At 40.5% G+C, this 18,045-nt stretch overlaps 1 long non-coding RNA gene across 2 annotated transcripts in view; it reads left to right on the plus strand.

The window, feature by feature from the left end:
• Positions 1 to 18,045, plus strand: part of LOC112134402 (uncharacterized) — a 109,553-nt gene that overhangs the window by 40,369 nt on the left and 51,139 nt on the right. The window contains exons 13-14 of one of the 2 annotated variants that reach the window (XR_008527404.2): positions 978 to 4,482; positions 17,420 to 17,586. This is a non-coding gene — a long non-coding RNA (uncharacterized LOC112134402). The remainder of the gene's footprint in view (positions 1 to 977; positions 4,483 to 17,419; positions 17,587 to 18,045) is intronic. The other variant, XR_010140647.1, reaches the window with a different exon arrangement.

Raw genomic sequence — 18,045 nt, forward strand, 5'->3', positions numbered from 1 at the left:
GCAGCCGCCACCTCCTAGAGAGGCTATCCTCCTGTCTCAGCCTCCTGAGTAGCTGGGACTACAGGCATACACCATCACACCCCACTAGTTTTTGTATTTTTTTGTAGAGATGGGGTCTTGCTGTGTTGCCCAGGCTGGTCCTGAACTCCTAACCTCAAGTGATCCTCCCACCTTGGCCTCCCAAAGTGGCATGAGCCACTGTGCCCATCCTGGGTTTGTTTTTTTTTTTTACAGTAGCCATCCTAATGGGTATGAAGTGATATCTCATTGTGGTTTTGATTTGCATTTCTGTGATGATTAGTGATGTTGAGCATTTTTTCACATGTTTGTTGGCTGTTGGTATATCTTTGGAGAATTGTCTATTGAAGTCCTTTCCCATTCGTTAACCGGATTATTATTATTATTTTTTTGTTATTGACTTGTAGGAGTTCCTTTATATTCTGGATATTAACCCCTTATTAGATATGTGGTTTGCAGATATGTTCTCTCATTCTGTGTGTTGTTCCTTTTTACTCTGTCGGTTGGTTCCTGTGTTGTGCAGACATTTTAAATCTTGATGTAATTAATGTATTTGTCTGATTTCGCTTTTGTTTCCTGTGCTTTTGGTGTCATATCCTAGAAGTCATTGCAAAATCCAGTGTCGGGAAGCTTTTCCTCTTAAGTTTTCTAGTTTCCGGGCTTTACATTTAGGTATTTAATCCAATGTTAGCCCTTTCTTAATGGGTTCTGTGTATTTTCGGCAGGGAATAAGTCTTTAATATGACTGTTTCAGGAATTTACCATAGTTAACTTTTCTTTTTTCCTTCTTCCTTCCTCCCCTCTTTCCCTCCCTCATTCCCTCCCTCCTTCATTCCCTTCTTCCCTCTCTTACAGCTTGAAGATAATGGAATCACTCACTTTTTGTTCATAATTGGTAAGATTTTAGTTAGTAGAATGATAATTCCTTTTCAACAGCACTTTGTTTGTTCATTGGTTAGCAGGAAGAAGATGAGCCTTAAGTCTGAACGCTGAGGAATTCATGTGCATCAGTCAGACCTCCTGTGCAAGAAAGGATGTGGTTACTACGGCAACCCTGTCTGGCAGGGTTTCTGCTCCAAGTGCTGGAGGGAAGAATACCGCAAAGCCAGGCAGAAGGAGATTCAGGAGGACTGGGAGCTCATGGAGCGGTAAAAGGACTTAACTAGGGGTAGTTGAACAGTGACGTGACTGGATACGTACTTTTGTCACCGTCCAGATAAGTTTTTTAAAATTTCTGCTTTGACCTATCAGCAAGTCAGTTTAAAATTAAGGAAAAGGATGTTTTCTCCCCTTCTTCTCAGTCAACCTTTAATGAACAGCTTTCAATAGTTTCTTCATTTTGTGTATGTCTTAACTTCTGATTATATTCTTTGGGTTGTGTTAGTCTTAGTTCTCAAATTTAGACAATAAGCTCCCTGGAGTGGAAGAATGGAGATAGGCATATTTCCTGGTGAAGATTAAATGAGCTAATAAATATGATGTACCCAGTGCAGGGCTTGCAAATGGCACTCATCAAGCATTATTTCGCTTGTTCTTTTAATATATTCAGCGTGGCACTAGCTCAGTGATAAAACACAGTAGTAGAAATCTGTTGACTTGTATACATAGTCCTTGCATTATAGAAATTTAACTTTTCCTTAAAAATTAGGTTAGTCAAAGGCAGTTTATATTATCTGGAAATACAGTGATGTTAAAAATTAAATAATGAGCCAGGCGCAGTGGCTCATGCCTGTAATCCTAGCACTTTGGGAGGCTGAGGCGGGAGGATCACCTGAGGTCAGGACTTTGAGACCAGCCTGACCAACATGGTGAAACCCCATCTCTACTAAAAATATTTAAAAAGTTAGCCAGGCGTGGTGGTGCGCACTTGTTAGTGACTCAGGAGACTGAGGCAAGAGAATTGCTTGAACCCAGGTGTCGGAGGTTGCAGTGAGCCGAGATCGTGCCACTGCACTCCAGCCTGGGTGACAGGGTGACACTGTGTCTCAAAAAAAAAAATAAATAAATAAATGATGGGATGGCTAGTGAGCATAGGAACTAATAAAATGCCATGAATAATGTTAATTCTTTGCCAGAGCATTTTAGAAATTCTAAAACTGCTTCAACAGAAGAAAGTCAAATGGAATTCTGCCAACTCTTCTTGCTAGTTTTTTTGTTTTTTCATCCAGTCAGCCAATATTTGTTGAGTGACTACTTTGCTGGCATCTGTGGTGAACTCAGAGAATTAGAAATTACACATTGCTTTCAGTGACTGTGGTCAATCAAAGAGAAAATTTTAGCCGAGAACATGAATGATCTCCTCAGGGTTTCCACTGCATGCCTGATGTTGTCAGTAGCAGATCCTGTTTCAGAAACAGAGTAGAGGCCACTGGGCACGAACTGCCTCAGGTTCTTCCCCTCGCCACATAAAAATGTCCTAATACCTTTATATTAACTTCTTGTCTGTCCCAGAGAAAGAGGTGTCCTGATTCCATCCTCAGGCTTAGCACCTCCACCTGTGATTTTTGTTTCTATTTCTTACTGCTTTTAATTGTGACCCTGCTAAATCTCTTGGAAAGCTTGTAAAAGCAGTGATTGCTGGACCTTACCCTTAGAGTCTCTGATTTTAGTCATTTGGGAGTAAGACTAGAGAATTTGCATTTCTAACAAGTTGTCTGGTGATGCTGCGGCTGCTGTCTGGGGAATCACACTTGGAGAACCACTGTCTTATAGATAGTGCTTGAGTTTTTTGTTTTGTTTTGTTTTGTTTTGAGACAGGGTCTTGCTCTGTCACCCCAGCTGTAGTATAGTGGTGCAGACTCAACTCACTGCATCCTCTGCTTCCTTGGCTCAAGTGATCCTCCTGCTTCAGCCTCCCAAGTAGCTAGGACTACAGGAACATGCCACCATGCCCAGCTAATTTTTGTATTTTATGTAGAGACAGGGTTTCACCATGTTGCCCAGGCTGGTCTCAAACTCCTGAGCTCAAGTAATTCGGCTGCCTTGGCCTCCCAGCATGCTGGGATTACAGGCGTGAGCCTCCGCACCCGGCCTGTGTTTGTTATTTATTACAGATGGTTCACATGCAGCTAATCCAAAGCCAAATTTATTGCTTTTATTTATTATTCTCCCCATTCTGAACATTTTCCTCCTAACCCTTCTCCTGAGTCAATTAATGGCATCATTGTTTACCAAGTTAGCTAAAAAACCTTGGTTTCACTCTTGATTTCTCTTTAACCTCCCTTGGCACCTACAATTTGACCAAGTTCTGTTTGTTCCAACTCAGAAAAGTCTTTTGAATTTTACCTTTTCTACTCCTCTTTTCCAGGTATTTATTTTCTTTTACTTAAACCTTTATAATATACTCTTAATTCCTGTCCGTGTCTCTGGTTTCTCTATCCTTCAGGTTGTTCGTACAGCTACCTGCATGATCTTTCTGAAGCACAGATCTGAAAACAATAACTTCTTGGATTTACAGTCTTTCTTGCTTCCCCACCACATGATGAAATCCAGAATAGGCTTAGCAATGAGCTTAGCAATCAAGATTCCTTACCCTCTGGTGCCTTCCTGTGTAGCCAGCATCACAGTTCATCGCACCCCCAGTGCTCTGGCTACATTCAGCTTGTTGTGAAGCAGACCACAGGCTTGCAGATTTGTAGTTCCTTCTTCCCGGAATATCCTTTCACTTAGAATCCTAATCATCCTTATCAGTCAGGCGTGGTGGTGTGTGCCTGTAGTCTCAATAACTTGGGAGGCTGAGGGATGAGAATTGCTTGAACTTGGGAGGCAGAGGTTGTAGTGAGCTGAGATCGTGCCATTACACTCCAGGCTGGGTGATGGAGTGACACATTGTCTCAAAAAAAAAAAAACAGAGACAAAAAAAGGATCCTGTTTGTCCTTTAAGACAGCACTGTTGTAAAGCCTCATCAGACTCCTCCAGCAGATTGTGTTGTTCTTTCCTGTGTTCTCACAGCACTCCATTTTTACTCTCTGATGTAGCAGCTGTCCCATTATATAGCAGTTGTTTACTTACCTTTTTGTTTGTTCCAACCTTGAGCTTGTTAGGGAAAAGGACTAGACTTGATTTCTTTCATGTAACCCTAGAGCAGTTGCTGAATGAGCATGAGAAGATCCCATTTGAAATCTGTAGTGCATGAAGAGCCGTCCATCCTGTAGCTATGTGAGACCTCAGACTGATTTGGCATATTTAGTCTCTAGTTCTAAAATCTTTAGATCCTCCTGAATAAATGGAGTAATAACCTTCAGCTACAGAGAAATCTTGGAAAATATCTAGATCATTCTAATCCTCTCTTGAATTGCAGACTTCAGCAGGAGGAAGAGGCCTTTGCCAGCAGTCAGAGCAGCCAAGGGGCCCAATCCCTCACATTCTCCAAGTTTGAAGAAAAGAAAACCAACGAGAAGACCTGCAAGGTTACCACAGTGAAGAAATCTTCAGTGCGTCTTCCAGGGTCGTATCAAAGAAGGGTAATGTTCTGATACTCTTTTTTTTCTTCTCTGCCTGAGTGAGACACAGAGTAGATCCACAATGCTTATAGGCTCAGCTTTGTAATTTCTGTCAGCTTTTTGAGAATATCAGCTCAGATTTGAGACTGAAATTGGGTTTGAGGGTCAGACAATATATGAAACCCATACTCTATTTGGTTGAAAGACATTGTGTTTTAGAGAAATTTGTTTACTCTGTAGGAGGAATCAGGAGAATTGAAATAGGTAGTTTTGTTTATGAAATTCATCCCTATCCAAGCGACTGTCTCTTTGGATGTTTTGTTTTTTGTGCCTTTATTTGTGGATCTTGGTTTGTTCTGTGGCATAATACCCTCACTGTTCATAGCTTGTCAGAAGTGGTGATTTCTAGGCTTGAAAGTCATCTGAGAGAGAGATTTTCTGCCCGAGAGCTTATTTGAGAGACAGCTTGTGTCTTGAGGAAGTGTATTGAGAGCATATAGGAAAAAGCCCACGTTGGGCTCTTGGGGGGATGAAAGTGAGCCATAGTAGCTATTTTCCAGTGCATGGATTTGTATGTAGGTGATCATATTCACCCGGCTTCTTAAAGTGCCATATAACTAGCAAGAAGATTGTCACATAAGTCACAGGTGTTCTACAATTGAGGAGACAAGCCAGTTGAAATGGCCCAACATGAAGCAAGAAAGAATCTTTGTCATTAGGCCTCAGTCTCTGAAAATTTATGTTGGTACTCAGAGTTATGCAGTCAATGTGAAATAATGAGGGAGACTGGGAACCAACACCGATGCTGTCGGAAGACCTGTTCTCTGGGAGGCCCCCCTCTTGCTCCCCAGTTCCTATCCTGGGGTAATTGTAATGAGGTCTCCCCTGGAGGCAGGGGAATGAATAATAAGACAGTGTTACCCCTTAAGACCCTTGCCAGTCTTCTAGGTTTTGTGACTTTTGCTGTTTCCTTTTGTTTTATTATAAGGAAATAAAAGGAAATGTTGCTTACCAAAAACACGCTTCTCCTTAAGACATGGATACCAGGTGCGGTGGCTCATGCCTATAACCTCAGCACTTTGGGAGGCCACGATGAATGGATCACCTGAGCTTGGGAGTTTGAGACCAGCCTGGGCAACATGGTGAAACCCCATGTCTACAAAAAATACAAAAATTATCCGGGCACAGTGGCATGATTACATGATTAATTTGAAGTTGTTTCTTGGTTGGCTGCCAGTTGTAGCTATTTTGTCTCTACTAAAAAGGGGAAAAAAATTAGCACCTGCCAGAGATTAAATAAGAATGTATTCGGCTCATGATTTATTTATTAGGAGGTGAAATTTCCAGGTGGTTAGTAAGGTGACTTTGGAGTCACTCCTGGTTTGAGTCCTAGCTTTGTCATTTACCACCTTTATGACCCTGGGCGGACTAACAACTCCAAGTCTTGTCCACACTGAGGGACAGTAATACCTATCAGAGACATGTGATGAGGATTCGATGAGTTGACATATGTAAAGAGCTTAGCATGGTGCCCGACACACACGTGAGATCTCCAGTAAGTGTTAGCTTTTTTAAAATGCAAGTTATTCTTCTGATAGAATAATCTTGCAGGGAGCTCAAGGCCATTTATTATTAAGATTCTTCATTTCTATTTAGCTTAAAGTCTGTTTCTTGATGATATGTAGTGAAATGGTAAGTATTTATAACAGATGAAATAGTAAAAAAATTATAAAATTATCAGCTCTAATAGCCTCATTTTGCAGATGACAATATGAAAGTCCATAAAGGTTAACTGATTTACCCAAGGTTGCACAATGAGTTTGTGCATGAGAACTCAGGTCTCCTAACTCCTGGGTCAATATTTTTCCATTATATTCCTTTATTCAATGTGTATACTTCAGAAACCCAGGTTATTTAATGTGTATAATAAATAGTAAATATATATATAATTAAGTTTCTGTTACTTAAGTACGTAATTGTCATTTATATTCGCTGACTCTCCTTGGTGGTTTTAAAAACCTATGTCCCAAAAGCCTCTGTACAGTGTGCATGATACTATGGAAAGAAGATTTACAATTTAGTGCAGAGTCTGTACTTTAAAAAGAAACAATTCTGGAGCTGGGTGCCGTGGCTTCTACCTACCTATAATCCCAGCTACTTGGAAGACTAAGGTAGAAGGGTTACATGAGCCCAGGAGTTAGTGGCTCCAGTGAGCTGTGATTGTGCCATTGTATTCCAGCCTGGGCAGCAGAGTGAGACACCATCTCTAAAATAATTAATTAAAAAAAGAAACAATCCAAGTGACTTTTATTTTAAAAATATGTATGCAGAACGGTTTTTACCTTTGTTCTTGTTTCCCCCCGCCCCCCATCTTTTTGAATGGTAGATTTGTATTTCCTATTTTTTGTTCTTTAGTTGCTTTTTGTCAGTAGAAAGCTTTTGGGGATAAAGACCTTAAAGCATTTAAAAATTTATGTTAGAAAAGAAGATTCCATTATGTTTTTGTTTCACAGATCACTTAATATAACTTAGCCAGGTAAATTTTGCATTTCACACTGATTACTTGTTTGGCCATTGTGTTTGGATAAGGTTAGCCTAAGTGCAGTTTTAATGTATTGGGTCTAGACTAGAAACAGACTTTTTGGATTCTGTATTCTTTATCTTCTTTAGTCCATGATGCCCTTGCTCTTGGTATTTTACTTGTTTCTATTAGTAGCATAAAGGAAAGCTTTTACGCCATACATAGCAGCTTGGAAGCAGACAAAATACAAATAAACTTCTATGGAATTTGAAGAATATTTTCACATTCTTTTAGAGTTGGATATGCCTTCAGAGAAAGTAAATGGATTATCTTGACTGTAAAGACTCAGTTAAAGTGTTTTAGTCTCCACAGTCTGGGTGAGTGAGGAAGTCATGGTGGTTGGCCAAGCTGAGATACTTGCTTATACATTCCAAAGTGCTCTTTTCTTTCAGAACTCCTGTAATCTTGTCATCCCAGGTAGAATCTTGTGTACCTCTTTCACAAACGGATCTGAAGACAGTGATCCTACAAAGCATATCTTTTCTTTTTTAGAGTTAAAATACCAATACCACCCAGACCTTAGACTCTAAACACTTTATTCGTTAAAGTAAACCAGGGCTTCTTAGAGAAATGACTAATTCTGGGGCTGGGGCAGGGAGAAAAAGGCCCCTTCAATATTTCGGGGACATTTCAGAAGATCTAGAAGCCGGCTTGGAGGGGTTTCCACTGGCCAAGTCTGGGATAATTTGAGTGTCAAAATAAATAAGGACAATAAGGCCGGGCACAGTGGCTCACAACTGTCATCCCAGCACTTTGGGAGGCCGAGGTGGGCAGATCACTTAAGGTCGGGAGTTCAAGGCCAGCCTGGCCAACATGGCGCAACCCCGTCTCTACTAAAAATACCAAATCAGTCAGGTGTGGAGGTGCGTGCCTGTTATCCCAGCTACTTGGGAGGCAGAGTCAGGAGAATTGCTTGAACCCAGGAGGTGGAGTTTGCAGTGAGCTGAGATTGTGCCACTGCACTCCAGCCTGGGCAACAAAGTGAGACTCCGTCTTAAAAAAAATAAAATAAAGTGAAGAAATCAATAAATAAGGACAATAAATGAAGTATAACTGATTGAACAAAATCATAATCCATGTGTTAATTTAACTAGTAAAATAAGAAATACGGCCGGCACAGGGGCTCACGCCTGTAATCCTAGCACTCTGGGAGGCCGAGGCAGGCGGATCACCTTAGGTTGGGAGTTTGAGACCAGCCTGACCAACATGGAGAAACCTGTCTCTACTAAAAAAAATACAGAATTAGCCGGGTGTGGTGGCACATGCCTGCAATCCCAGCTACTGGGAGTCTGAGGCAGGAGACTCTCTTGAACCTGGGAGGCAGGGGTTGGGATGAGCTGAGATCATGCCATTGCACTCCAGCTGGGGCAACGAGCAAGACTCCGTCTCAAAAATAAAAAAAAGATAAAAAAATAAAATAGAGAAATACATAAATGAGAGGTTACAGTCATGTTAGTAGTAAAAATTGACTCAGGTAAAGTTTATCTGGGTGCTAAATCTGGGATGAGGGGGGCGAGTTTCCTAGGAAACAAGTTATGAACATGATCTCAAATTCACTGCCTATGAATTATTTATGTATTTATTTATTTTTCTTTTTTTCCTTTTTTTTTGTGGAGACGGGAGGTGGGTCTTACTATGTTGCCCAGGCTGGTCTTGAACTCCTGGCCTCAAGTGATCCCACCACTGCAGCCTCAAAGTGCTGGGATTTCAGGCACGAGCCACCATGCCCAGCCAGATTATTTATTAATTATAAATAGAGAAATGGTAACTATAAAATGGGGATGTATGAGGCAAGGATAGATGTTATGTGCTTCCAGACACAACACTTTGAGAACACAACATCATTTATGAAATATGTAAGCCGAAAATTTTTAACAACCTGAATCCAGTCATGAGGACACCCAGTCTAAATGACATTCAACAAGATACCTGGCCTGTGTTCTTCAGAAATGTCATGCCGAGAGAAACAAAGGCTGGGAAAATTGTGAACTGCTCATTGTGAACAATTGAGAAAATTGGAATATGGATTTTCAATTGAGTAAAAGTATTGTATCAATGTAAATTTTCCTGAATTTGGTAACTATCCTGTAAGGTACATAAAACAATGACTTAATCCCTTTGCATTGCTACAGAAGAATACCTGAGGCTGGGTCACTTACAAAGGAAAGAGGTCCATTTGGCTCACGGTTCTGCAGGCTGTGGAAGAAGCAGGGAGACGGCCAGGTGCAGAGGCTCATGCCCCTAATCCCAACACTTTGGGAGGCTGAGACGGGCAGATCACTTGAGGCCAGGAGTTGGAGACCAGCCTGGCCAACATGGCAAAACCCTATCTCTGTTGAAAATACAAAAATTGGCCAGGCATAGTGGCCCATGCCTGTAATCCCAGCTATTCGGGAGGCTGAGGCAGGAGTATCACTTGAACCTGGAAGGCAGAGGTTGCAGTGAGCCGAGATTGCGCCGGTGTACTCCCGCCTGGGCTGCAGAGTGTAAGACTCCTTCTCCAAAAAAAAAAAAAAAAAAAAGAGAGAGAAAAATTGGGCAATGGAAGGCTTGATAATCATGGTCTACTTGCTATTCCTGAAATACAAGCTTTGTTTCTGTATTAAAAACATAAAGTGCAGCCTGGTCCAGCGGCTCATGCTTGTAATCCCAGCATTTTGGAGACTGAGGCAGGAGGATTGCTTGATCCCAAGAGTTTAAGACCAGCCTGGGTAACATAGTGGGATCCCGTCTCTTAAAAATAATAATAGTAATTAGCCCGGCTAGTGCCTGTAGCCCATCTACTCTGGAGGCTGAGGTTGGAGGATCATTTGAGCCAGGGAGTTTGAGGCTGCAGTGAGCTGTGATCGTGCCACTGTACTCCAGCCTGGATGACAGAGGGAGACCCTGATTAAAAAAAAACAAAAACAAAAACAAAAACGCAAGGTGACTTTAAGTTGAAGAGCAAGCACTTGCCATTTGAGCCCTAGGCAAAACTATAAACTGTAATGTGGGTGAGGTTGTTCTTTTCCCTATTTCCTTCTTCTTCACTTCTTTCACCTTACACACTGAATCCCTATTGGCTGTTCAAACATAACTCACCTCCTCCCTGTGTACCAAACACCTGAACTGTCTCTCACTTTCCCCTCTCTAATCCAAACTTCTGGCCTCTTAGTAGGGGTTGATTTTTAGGAAGCTTAGAGAAAAACAACAAAGTGTTGATTTTAGTAACTTGTATGATCATAACTAGCTAATAGAATTAATCTTCATTTACATTTTAAAAGGAGTTTTTTTCTTTTTTAAGCAAAAGTGTCTCTTTGGAAAAGTATGTGTGGGAGGGAAGCATGTTATAAGCAAAGCAATAAAGGAAATGAGTAGGGTTTTCCTGTCTTTGACTGGTGTACAGACCTCTAAAGTCAGAGGGATTGGTGTTATTCTAAGAGTCTTCAGTCCTCTCTTTGGCTTACTGAGGTAGTTGTAGCATAGTCAACAGCTCAGGCTTTGGATTTAAGCGCACAGACCTGCGTTCGAATTCCAGTCTTTATAAGTGACTGCAACATTATTCAAGTTACTTAACATATTCAAGCCTCGGCTTCCTCATTTGTAAATATCATAAGTGTACTACCTGATAGACTTGTGAGGATTATACAAAATAGCATTGTAAAAGTACCTAGTGCATAATAGGCATTACCTATATGTAAGTTTATACTACCATTATTATTTTGTCAGATGGAATATGTATTATGTTTTTATTGGGTTGAGTGTTCTATCAATGTCAGGTAGGTCAAGTTGGTTGATAATATCAGGCCTCTGAGCCCAGGCCAGGCCATCGCATCCCCTGTGACTTGCACGTATATACCCAGATGGCCTGAAGTAACTGAAGATCCACAAAAGAAGTAAAAATAGCCTTAACTGATGACATTCCACCATTGTGATTTGTTCCTGCGCCACCCTAACTGATCAATGTACTTTGTAATCTCCCCCACCCTTAAGAAGGTTCTTTGTAATTCTCCCCACCCTTGAGAATGTACTTTGTAGGATCCACCCCTTCCTGCAAAACATTGCTTTTAACTTCACCACCTAACCCCAAACCTATAAAAACTAATGATAATCCATCTCCCTTCGCTGACTCTCTTTTCCGACTCAGCCCATTTGCACCCAGGTGAAATAAACAGCCATGTTGCTGACGCAAAGCCTGTTTGGTGGTCTCTTCACACGGACACGCATGAAAGATAACATCATTCAAGTTTTCTGTCTTTACTGACTTTTTAAAAATCATCTCTCTGTCAATTACTAAGCGAGGAGTATTGAAATCTCCAAATATCATTGTGAATTTGTTTCTCCTTTCAGTTCTACCAAATTTTGTTTTATGTGTTTTGAAGCAGTGTTATTAGTATATACAAATTTAGGATTGCTGTGTTTTCTTGAAGAATTAATCCCTTTTTTATGATGAGATACCTCTCTGTGTTCTTGATAATATGGTCCATGTTCTTTTTTTTTTTTTTTTTTTAATACTTTAAGTTTTAGGGTACATGTGCACAATGTGCAGGTTAGTTACATATGTATACATGTGCCATGCTGGTGTGCTGCACCCATTAACTCGCCATTTAGCATTAGGTATATCTCCTAATGCTACCCCTTGCCCCTCCCCCCACCCCACAACAGTCCCCAGAGTGTGATGTTCCTATTCCTGTGTCCATGTGTTCTCATTGTTCAATTCCCATCTATGAGTGAGAACATGCAGTGTTTGGTTTTTTGTCCTTGCGATAGTTTACTGAGAATGATGATTTCCAATTTCATCCATGTCCCTACAAATTACATGAACTCATCATTTTTTATGGCTGCATAGTATTCCATGGTGTATGTGTGCCACATTTTCTTAATCCAGTCTATCATTGTTGGACATTTGGGTTGCTTCCAAGTCTTTGCTATTGTGAAAAGTGCCGCAATAAACATGCGTGTGCATGTGTCTTTATAGCAGCATGATTTATAGTCCTTTGGGTATATACCCAGTAATGGGATGGCTGGGTCAAATGGTATTTCTAGTTCTAGATCCCTGAGGAATCGCCACACTGACTTCCACAAGGGTTGAACTAGTTTACAGTCCCACCAACAGTGTAAAAGTGTTCCTATTTCTCCACATCTTCTCCAGCACCTGTTGTTTCCTGACTTTTTAATGATTGCCATTCTAACTGGTGTGAGATGGTATCTCATTGTGGTTTTGATTTGCATTTCTCTGATGGCCAGTGATGATGAGCATTTTTTCATGTGTCTTTTGGCTGCATAAATGTCTTCTTTTGAGAAGTGTCTGTTCATATCCTTCGCCCACTTTTTGATGGGGTTTGTTTTTTTCTTGTAAATTTGCTTGAGTTCATTGTAGATTCTGGATATTAGCCCTTTGTCAGATGAGTAGGTTGTGAAAATTTTCTCCCATTTTGTAGGTTGCCTGTTCACTCTGATGGTAGTTTTGCTGTGCAGAAGCTCTTTAGTTTAATTAGATCCCATTTGTCAATTTTGGCTTTTGTTGCCATTGCTTTTGGTGTTTTAGACATGAAGTCCTTGCCCATGCCTATGTCCTGAATGGTAATGCCTAGGTTTTCTTCTAGGGTTTTTATGGTTTTAGGTCTAACGTTTAAGTCTTTAATCCATCTTGAATTAATTTTCGTATAAGGTGTAAGGAAGGGATCCAGTTTCAGCTTTCTACATATGGCTAGCCAGTTTTCCCAGCACCATTTATTAAATAGGGAATCCTTTCCCCATTGCTTGTTTTTGTCAGGTTTGTCAAAGATCAGACAGTTGTAGATATGCGGCATTATTTCTGAGGGCTCTGTTCTGTTCCATTGATCTGTATCTCTGTTTTGGTACCAGTACCATGCTATTTTGGTTACTGTAGCCTTGTAGTATAGTTTGAAGTCAGGTAGTGTGATGCCTCCAGCTTTGTTCTTTTGGCTTAGGATTGACTTGGCGATGCGGGCTCTTTTTTGGTTCCATATGAACTTTAAAGTAGTTTTTTCCAATTCTGTGAAGAAAGTCATTGGTAGCTTGATGGGGATGGCATTGAATCTATAAATTACCTGGGGCAGTATGGCCATTTTCATGATATTGATTCTTCCTACCCATGAGCATGGGATGTTCTTCCATTTGTTTGTATCCTCTTTTATTTCATTGAGCAGTGGTTTATAGTTCTCCTTGTTCTTAAGTTTACTTTGTCTAACATTGGTATAACCACTTAAGCTCTATTTCATTGTTTCAGAGTATCCTCTTCCTTTCATTAGTTTTTAACATATTTGTATCTTTATATTTAAAGTAAATTTCTTACAGACAACATGAAGTGAGGTCTTGTTTTTTAATCTAATCTGATAATCTCTGACATTTAATCAGACTGTTTATAGCACTTATATTTAATGTGATTTTTGGTAAGGGAAGTTTTACCCCTGTCATCTTGCTCTTTGTGTTTATCTCATCTTGTCTTAGTTCCTTTTCTCCTCTTTTCTTGCCTTCTTTATGACCACACCTTTATCTCCACTATCAGCTTGTTAGCTACACCTCTTTGTTCTGTTTGTTTGGTTTTGTTTGGTTTTTGTTACTGGTTGTTCTGGGGTTTACAGAATACATCTTTAACTTACTTGCCTTCAAATAATATTTATACCACTTTACAGAAAAAAATTTTTTTAATAATAGTATTATACGACTTTACATATAAGAATCTTAAACAAGATTCTTATATTTCTTCCTCCTGTCCTTTGTGCTGTGGTTCTACATGTTACTTGGTGGTTCCTTCTCTCATCTTGGGTAGTTTCCTCATACGCATGTGCAGTACTCAGCCACACTCAAGGGAACCCTCTGCAGATACCTGGAGCTTTTTCTGTGTAGCCCTCTCCCCTCCATAGCGTTTGCATGATATTTTGCCAGCAAATTCTGGTCACATTGGCCTGCCTGAACTCCAAATGCTATCTGCTCAATTCAGCAAGTCAGCTAGGCTCTGTTTGAGTGGTCTCTCCCTGTGCCATGACTTTAAAACTCTCCCAGCAGTGAGCTGGGACACTCTAGGACAGGCTGTGTTTGTTTCCCTTCTTTCAGGAGTTAATCTGCTGTTTGCTTGTCATCCAATGTCTGAAAACCTTTTGTTCATACATTTGTCTGACCTTCCAATTGTTAAGATAGTAGGGTGAACCTGATGTCATCAGAGTATTCCATCATGACTAGAAGCGGAATTATCAGACAGAGAAGGATTTTTGATAAAGAATTTTTTCCTAATCATACAGATGTCAGCACAATCTTTGGTTTTTTATTTACATAAAAAAATTTTAGAAAATATGTTGCCCTTTTTGTTTTGAATTAGAGTGTACCTGATTTATTTATGTGCTTAAAAAAATAGGTAGTATATCCAAATGACTCAAACATAACAGGTATGGTTAGAAGTTTCCTTTCTACTTTGTCTCTTGCCCATCTAGTTCCTAAGTACCACTGCTATTGTTCCCTTACTTTCTTTTTTTTTGAGACAGAGTCTCACTCTGTCGCCCAGGCTGGAGTGCAGTGGCACGATCTCGGCTCACTGCAAGCTCTGCCTCCTGGGTTCACGCCATTCTCTTGCCTCAGCCTCCCGAGTAGCTGGGACCACAGGTGCCTGCCACCACGCCCAGCTAATTTTTTGTATGTTTAGTAGAGACGGGGTTTCACCGTGTTAGCCAGGATGGTCTCGATCTCCTGACCTCGTGATCTGCCTGCCTCGGCCTCCCAGTGTGCTGGGATTACAGGCATGAGCCACCGCGCCCGGCCTATTGCTCCCCTGCTTTCACAGAACTTTTGTTATTAGTTTCTTGTGTATCCTTCTGTGCTTTTATTCTAATTTATAAACGCATATATTCTTACCCCACTACCCCCTGTTTTATATAAAACAGCACAGTGTACATACCTTACCTTACTTTTTTTTTTTGAGACCAGGTCTCACTCTGTCACCCAGGCTGGAGTGCAGTCAGACTCCTGGGCTCAAGCAGTCAGACTCCTGGGCTCAAGCGATCCTTCTGCCTCAGCCCCTCCAAATAGCTGCCACTATAGGTACACACTACCATGCCGGGCTAATGTTTTTACTTTTTGTAGAGAGAGCATCTCACTATGTTGCTAATTTATGTTTTTGCTTCAGTACATTTATGAGCTCCTTACATATCAGTACATAAGAAGCATACTTTTTAATTTTAAAACTCTATGGCATTTTATTTTATGGATTAAAGGATAATTTATTTAGTCCGTCAGTGATGGCCAGTTATTTCCAGTCTTTTGCTATTACAAGTAATGCTAAAATGTACATATTTCATTTGGTACATGTAAAATTTTATTAGTAGAAAATTTTGGAGAAATAGAAATGTTAGGCCAGGCACAGTAACTCACACCTGTAATCCCAGCACTTTAGGAGGCTGAGGCAGGCGGATCACCTGAGGTCGGGAGTTCAAGACCAGCCTGACCAACATGGAGAAACCCCTTCTCTATGAAATATACACAGTTAGCCAGGTGTGGTGGCACATGCCTGTAGTCCCAGCTACTTGGTAGGCTGAGGCAGGAGAATTGCTTGATCCCAGGAGGTGGAGGTTGTTAACCGAGATCGCGCCATTGCACTCCAGCATAGGCAGCAAGAGTGAAACTCCGTCTCAAAAAAAAAAAGTCCTGAAGATCAAAGATTATAAGGAATTACTCTGAGAGCCAGACGTGGTGTTTCGTACCTATAATTCCAGCACTTTGGGAGGCTGAGATAAGAGGATCACCTGAGGTCAGGAGTTTGAGACCAGCCTGGTCAACATGGTGAAACCCTGTCTCTATTAAAATACAGAATTAGCTGGGCGTGGGGGGGCATGCCTGTAATCCTAGCTACTTGAGAGTGAGGCAGGAGAATCATTTGAACCTGGGAGGCGGATGTTGCAGTGAGCCGAGATCCACTGCGCTCCAGCGTGGGCGACAGAGTGAGACTCCGTCTCAAAAAAAAAAAAAAAAAATAGAAATTACTCTAAGAAACTGTAGAATAGGCAGGTTAATATCTTTAAAACATACTTTTTCTGGCCAGATGCAGTGGCTCATGCCTGTAATCTCAGCATTTTGGGAGGCCGAGGTGGGTGGATCACCTGAGGTCAGGCGTTCGAGACCAGCCTGACCAACATGGCAAAACACCATCTCTACTAAAAATACAAAAAATAGCTGGGCATGATGGCATCATACCTGTACTCGCAGCTACTTGGGAGGCTGAGGCAGGAGAATCGCTTGAATCCAAGAGGAGGAGGTTGCAGTGAGCCGACATCACACCACTGCACTCTAGCCTGGCGACAGAGTGAGACTCCATCTCAAAAAAAGAAAAAAAAATACAAAAATTAGCTGGGTGTGGTGACACTCACATGTAATTGCAGCTAGTTGGAGACTGAGCCAGGAGAATTGCTTGAACCTAGGAGAGAGAGGTTGGAGTGAGCTGAGTTCTTGCCACTGCACTCCGGCTTGGGCAACAGAGCAGTATTCTGTCTCAAAAAAAAAAAAAAAAAATCAAATAAAACATACCTTTTTAAAAAATTATTTTTAGGAAATCATTGGGATATGGGGAACTTAAATTCCTTATAAACATTGGAGAGCATAGTTCAAAATCAGGAGGCTTAGAATGTGGTCAAAGACCAAGTGGTAGTTCATACTTTCTGAAAGCGCTTACTGCCTGTTACAACATCCTTACCTCTCTTGTGTAAATGTCCCATTTTCCTTTCAGTGTGTTTATCTGAAGAGGGGAAAGAATTGTCTGCCCAGCCGGTGGGATAGTGTAGTGCATGTTTCCCTTGTCTCTTCATTGTATGCTTTGTTGTCTTCATCATGCTATTAATACTTTGGATGCATTCTTTCACTTTGATCAGTATGACTCACCAACGAAATGGTGGGTAAATAATTGTGAGTCTTCACATAAACACATTAACCTTTGCCTTTTTGTCAAGTAAAATGGGATTTGGAAAGGTTGTCTAACATTTATAAGTCATCTAACATTTCAGTGCTTCTATTGATTGTTATTCTATTTGTTGACTAGTTTTATAAACTCCAGCAGTCTTTGAGAAGCCTAGTGGTGCCATTTCAGTGTTCATGATTGAATATATAGATCAAAGCATGGTAGATTTTGGCAAAGAAAATACTAATAGAACAACTTTTATTTCAGTAGGAATATCTTTTAGATAATGTAGTTTTGTCTACTCATACTTCCTACTTGTAAAACAGATTTAGTTTACTTTAAGGAAAGTTGTCCAATCATTCAAACATCAAATGATTTAAATTCAAGTTTAACCTTGATGAAACATAATTTAAATAACCTTAGGTAAGATACTTAAAGTAATTCCATGCATGGATCTTTTATGTCATGAAACTTTCTATGTTTAATTTTCCCAGCAGAAATTCAGGAAGCAAAAGCCAGTCCTTCCATAAACCGGTGAACTAGCATTGAAACGGATAGAGTGTCTAAGGAGTTCATAGACTTTCTCAAGACCTTCCACAAGACAGGCCAAGAAATCTATAAACAGACCAAGGTGTTTTTGGAAGGGATGCATTACAAAAGGGTAGGTTGAGAATAACCACATAGAAACATAGAGTTTTGGTTTGAGAAAAGGTCTTAGAGATAATATAGTGCAACCTTGTCATTTTATACTGGAGAAAATCAAGACCAAGAGATGTTAAATTACGTACCTAAGAAAAGCCTCTGAATCAAGCTAAAACCCAACTCTCAGGTTAGTACTTATCCACTGCAACTCAGTGGTGTTTGGATCATCTTTGTGTAGAAATTCTGACCTTGAAGCCACTTGAATTATGTGCTTTTAGTAACAGGCCTTTTTGACTTGTGACCTTGTAAATAGTATAAACTGCCATAGTAGACCTTTAACTCTGTGTGACCATTGTTAGGCCAGTGGCAGTAATTTTAAGGGTTGTTGTTGTTGAATTCTGTTTTGTTCTTTGTATTTTGATTTTGAATTTTTTCATTCAGTTAGAGAAAGGACAGAATTTAGACAATGAAAGGGACT

This window comes from Pongo abelii, chromosome 6 (assembly GCF_028885655.2).
Source record: "Pongo abelii isolate AG06213 chromosome 6, NHGRI_mPonAbe1-v2.0_pri, whole genome shotgun sequence".
Lineage (NCBI taxonomy): Eukaryota > Metazoa > Chordata > Mammalia > Primates > Hominidae > Pongo > Pongo abelii.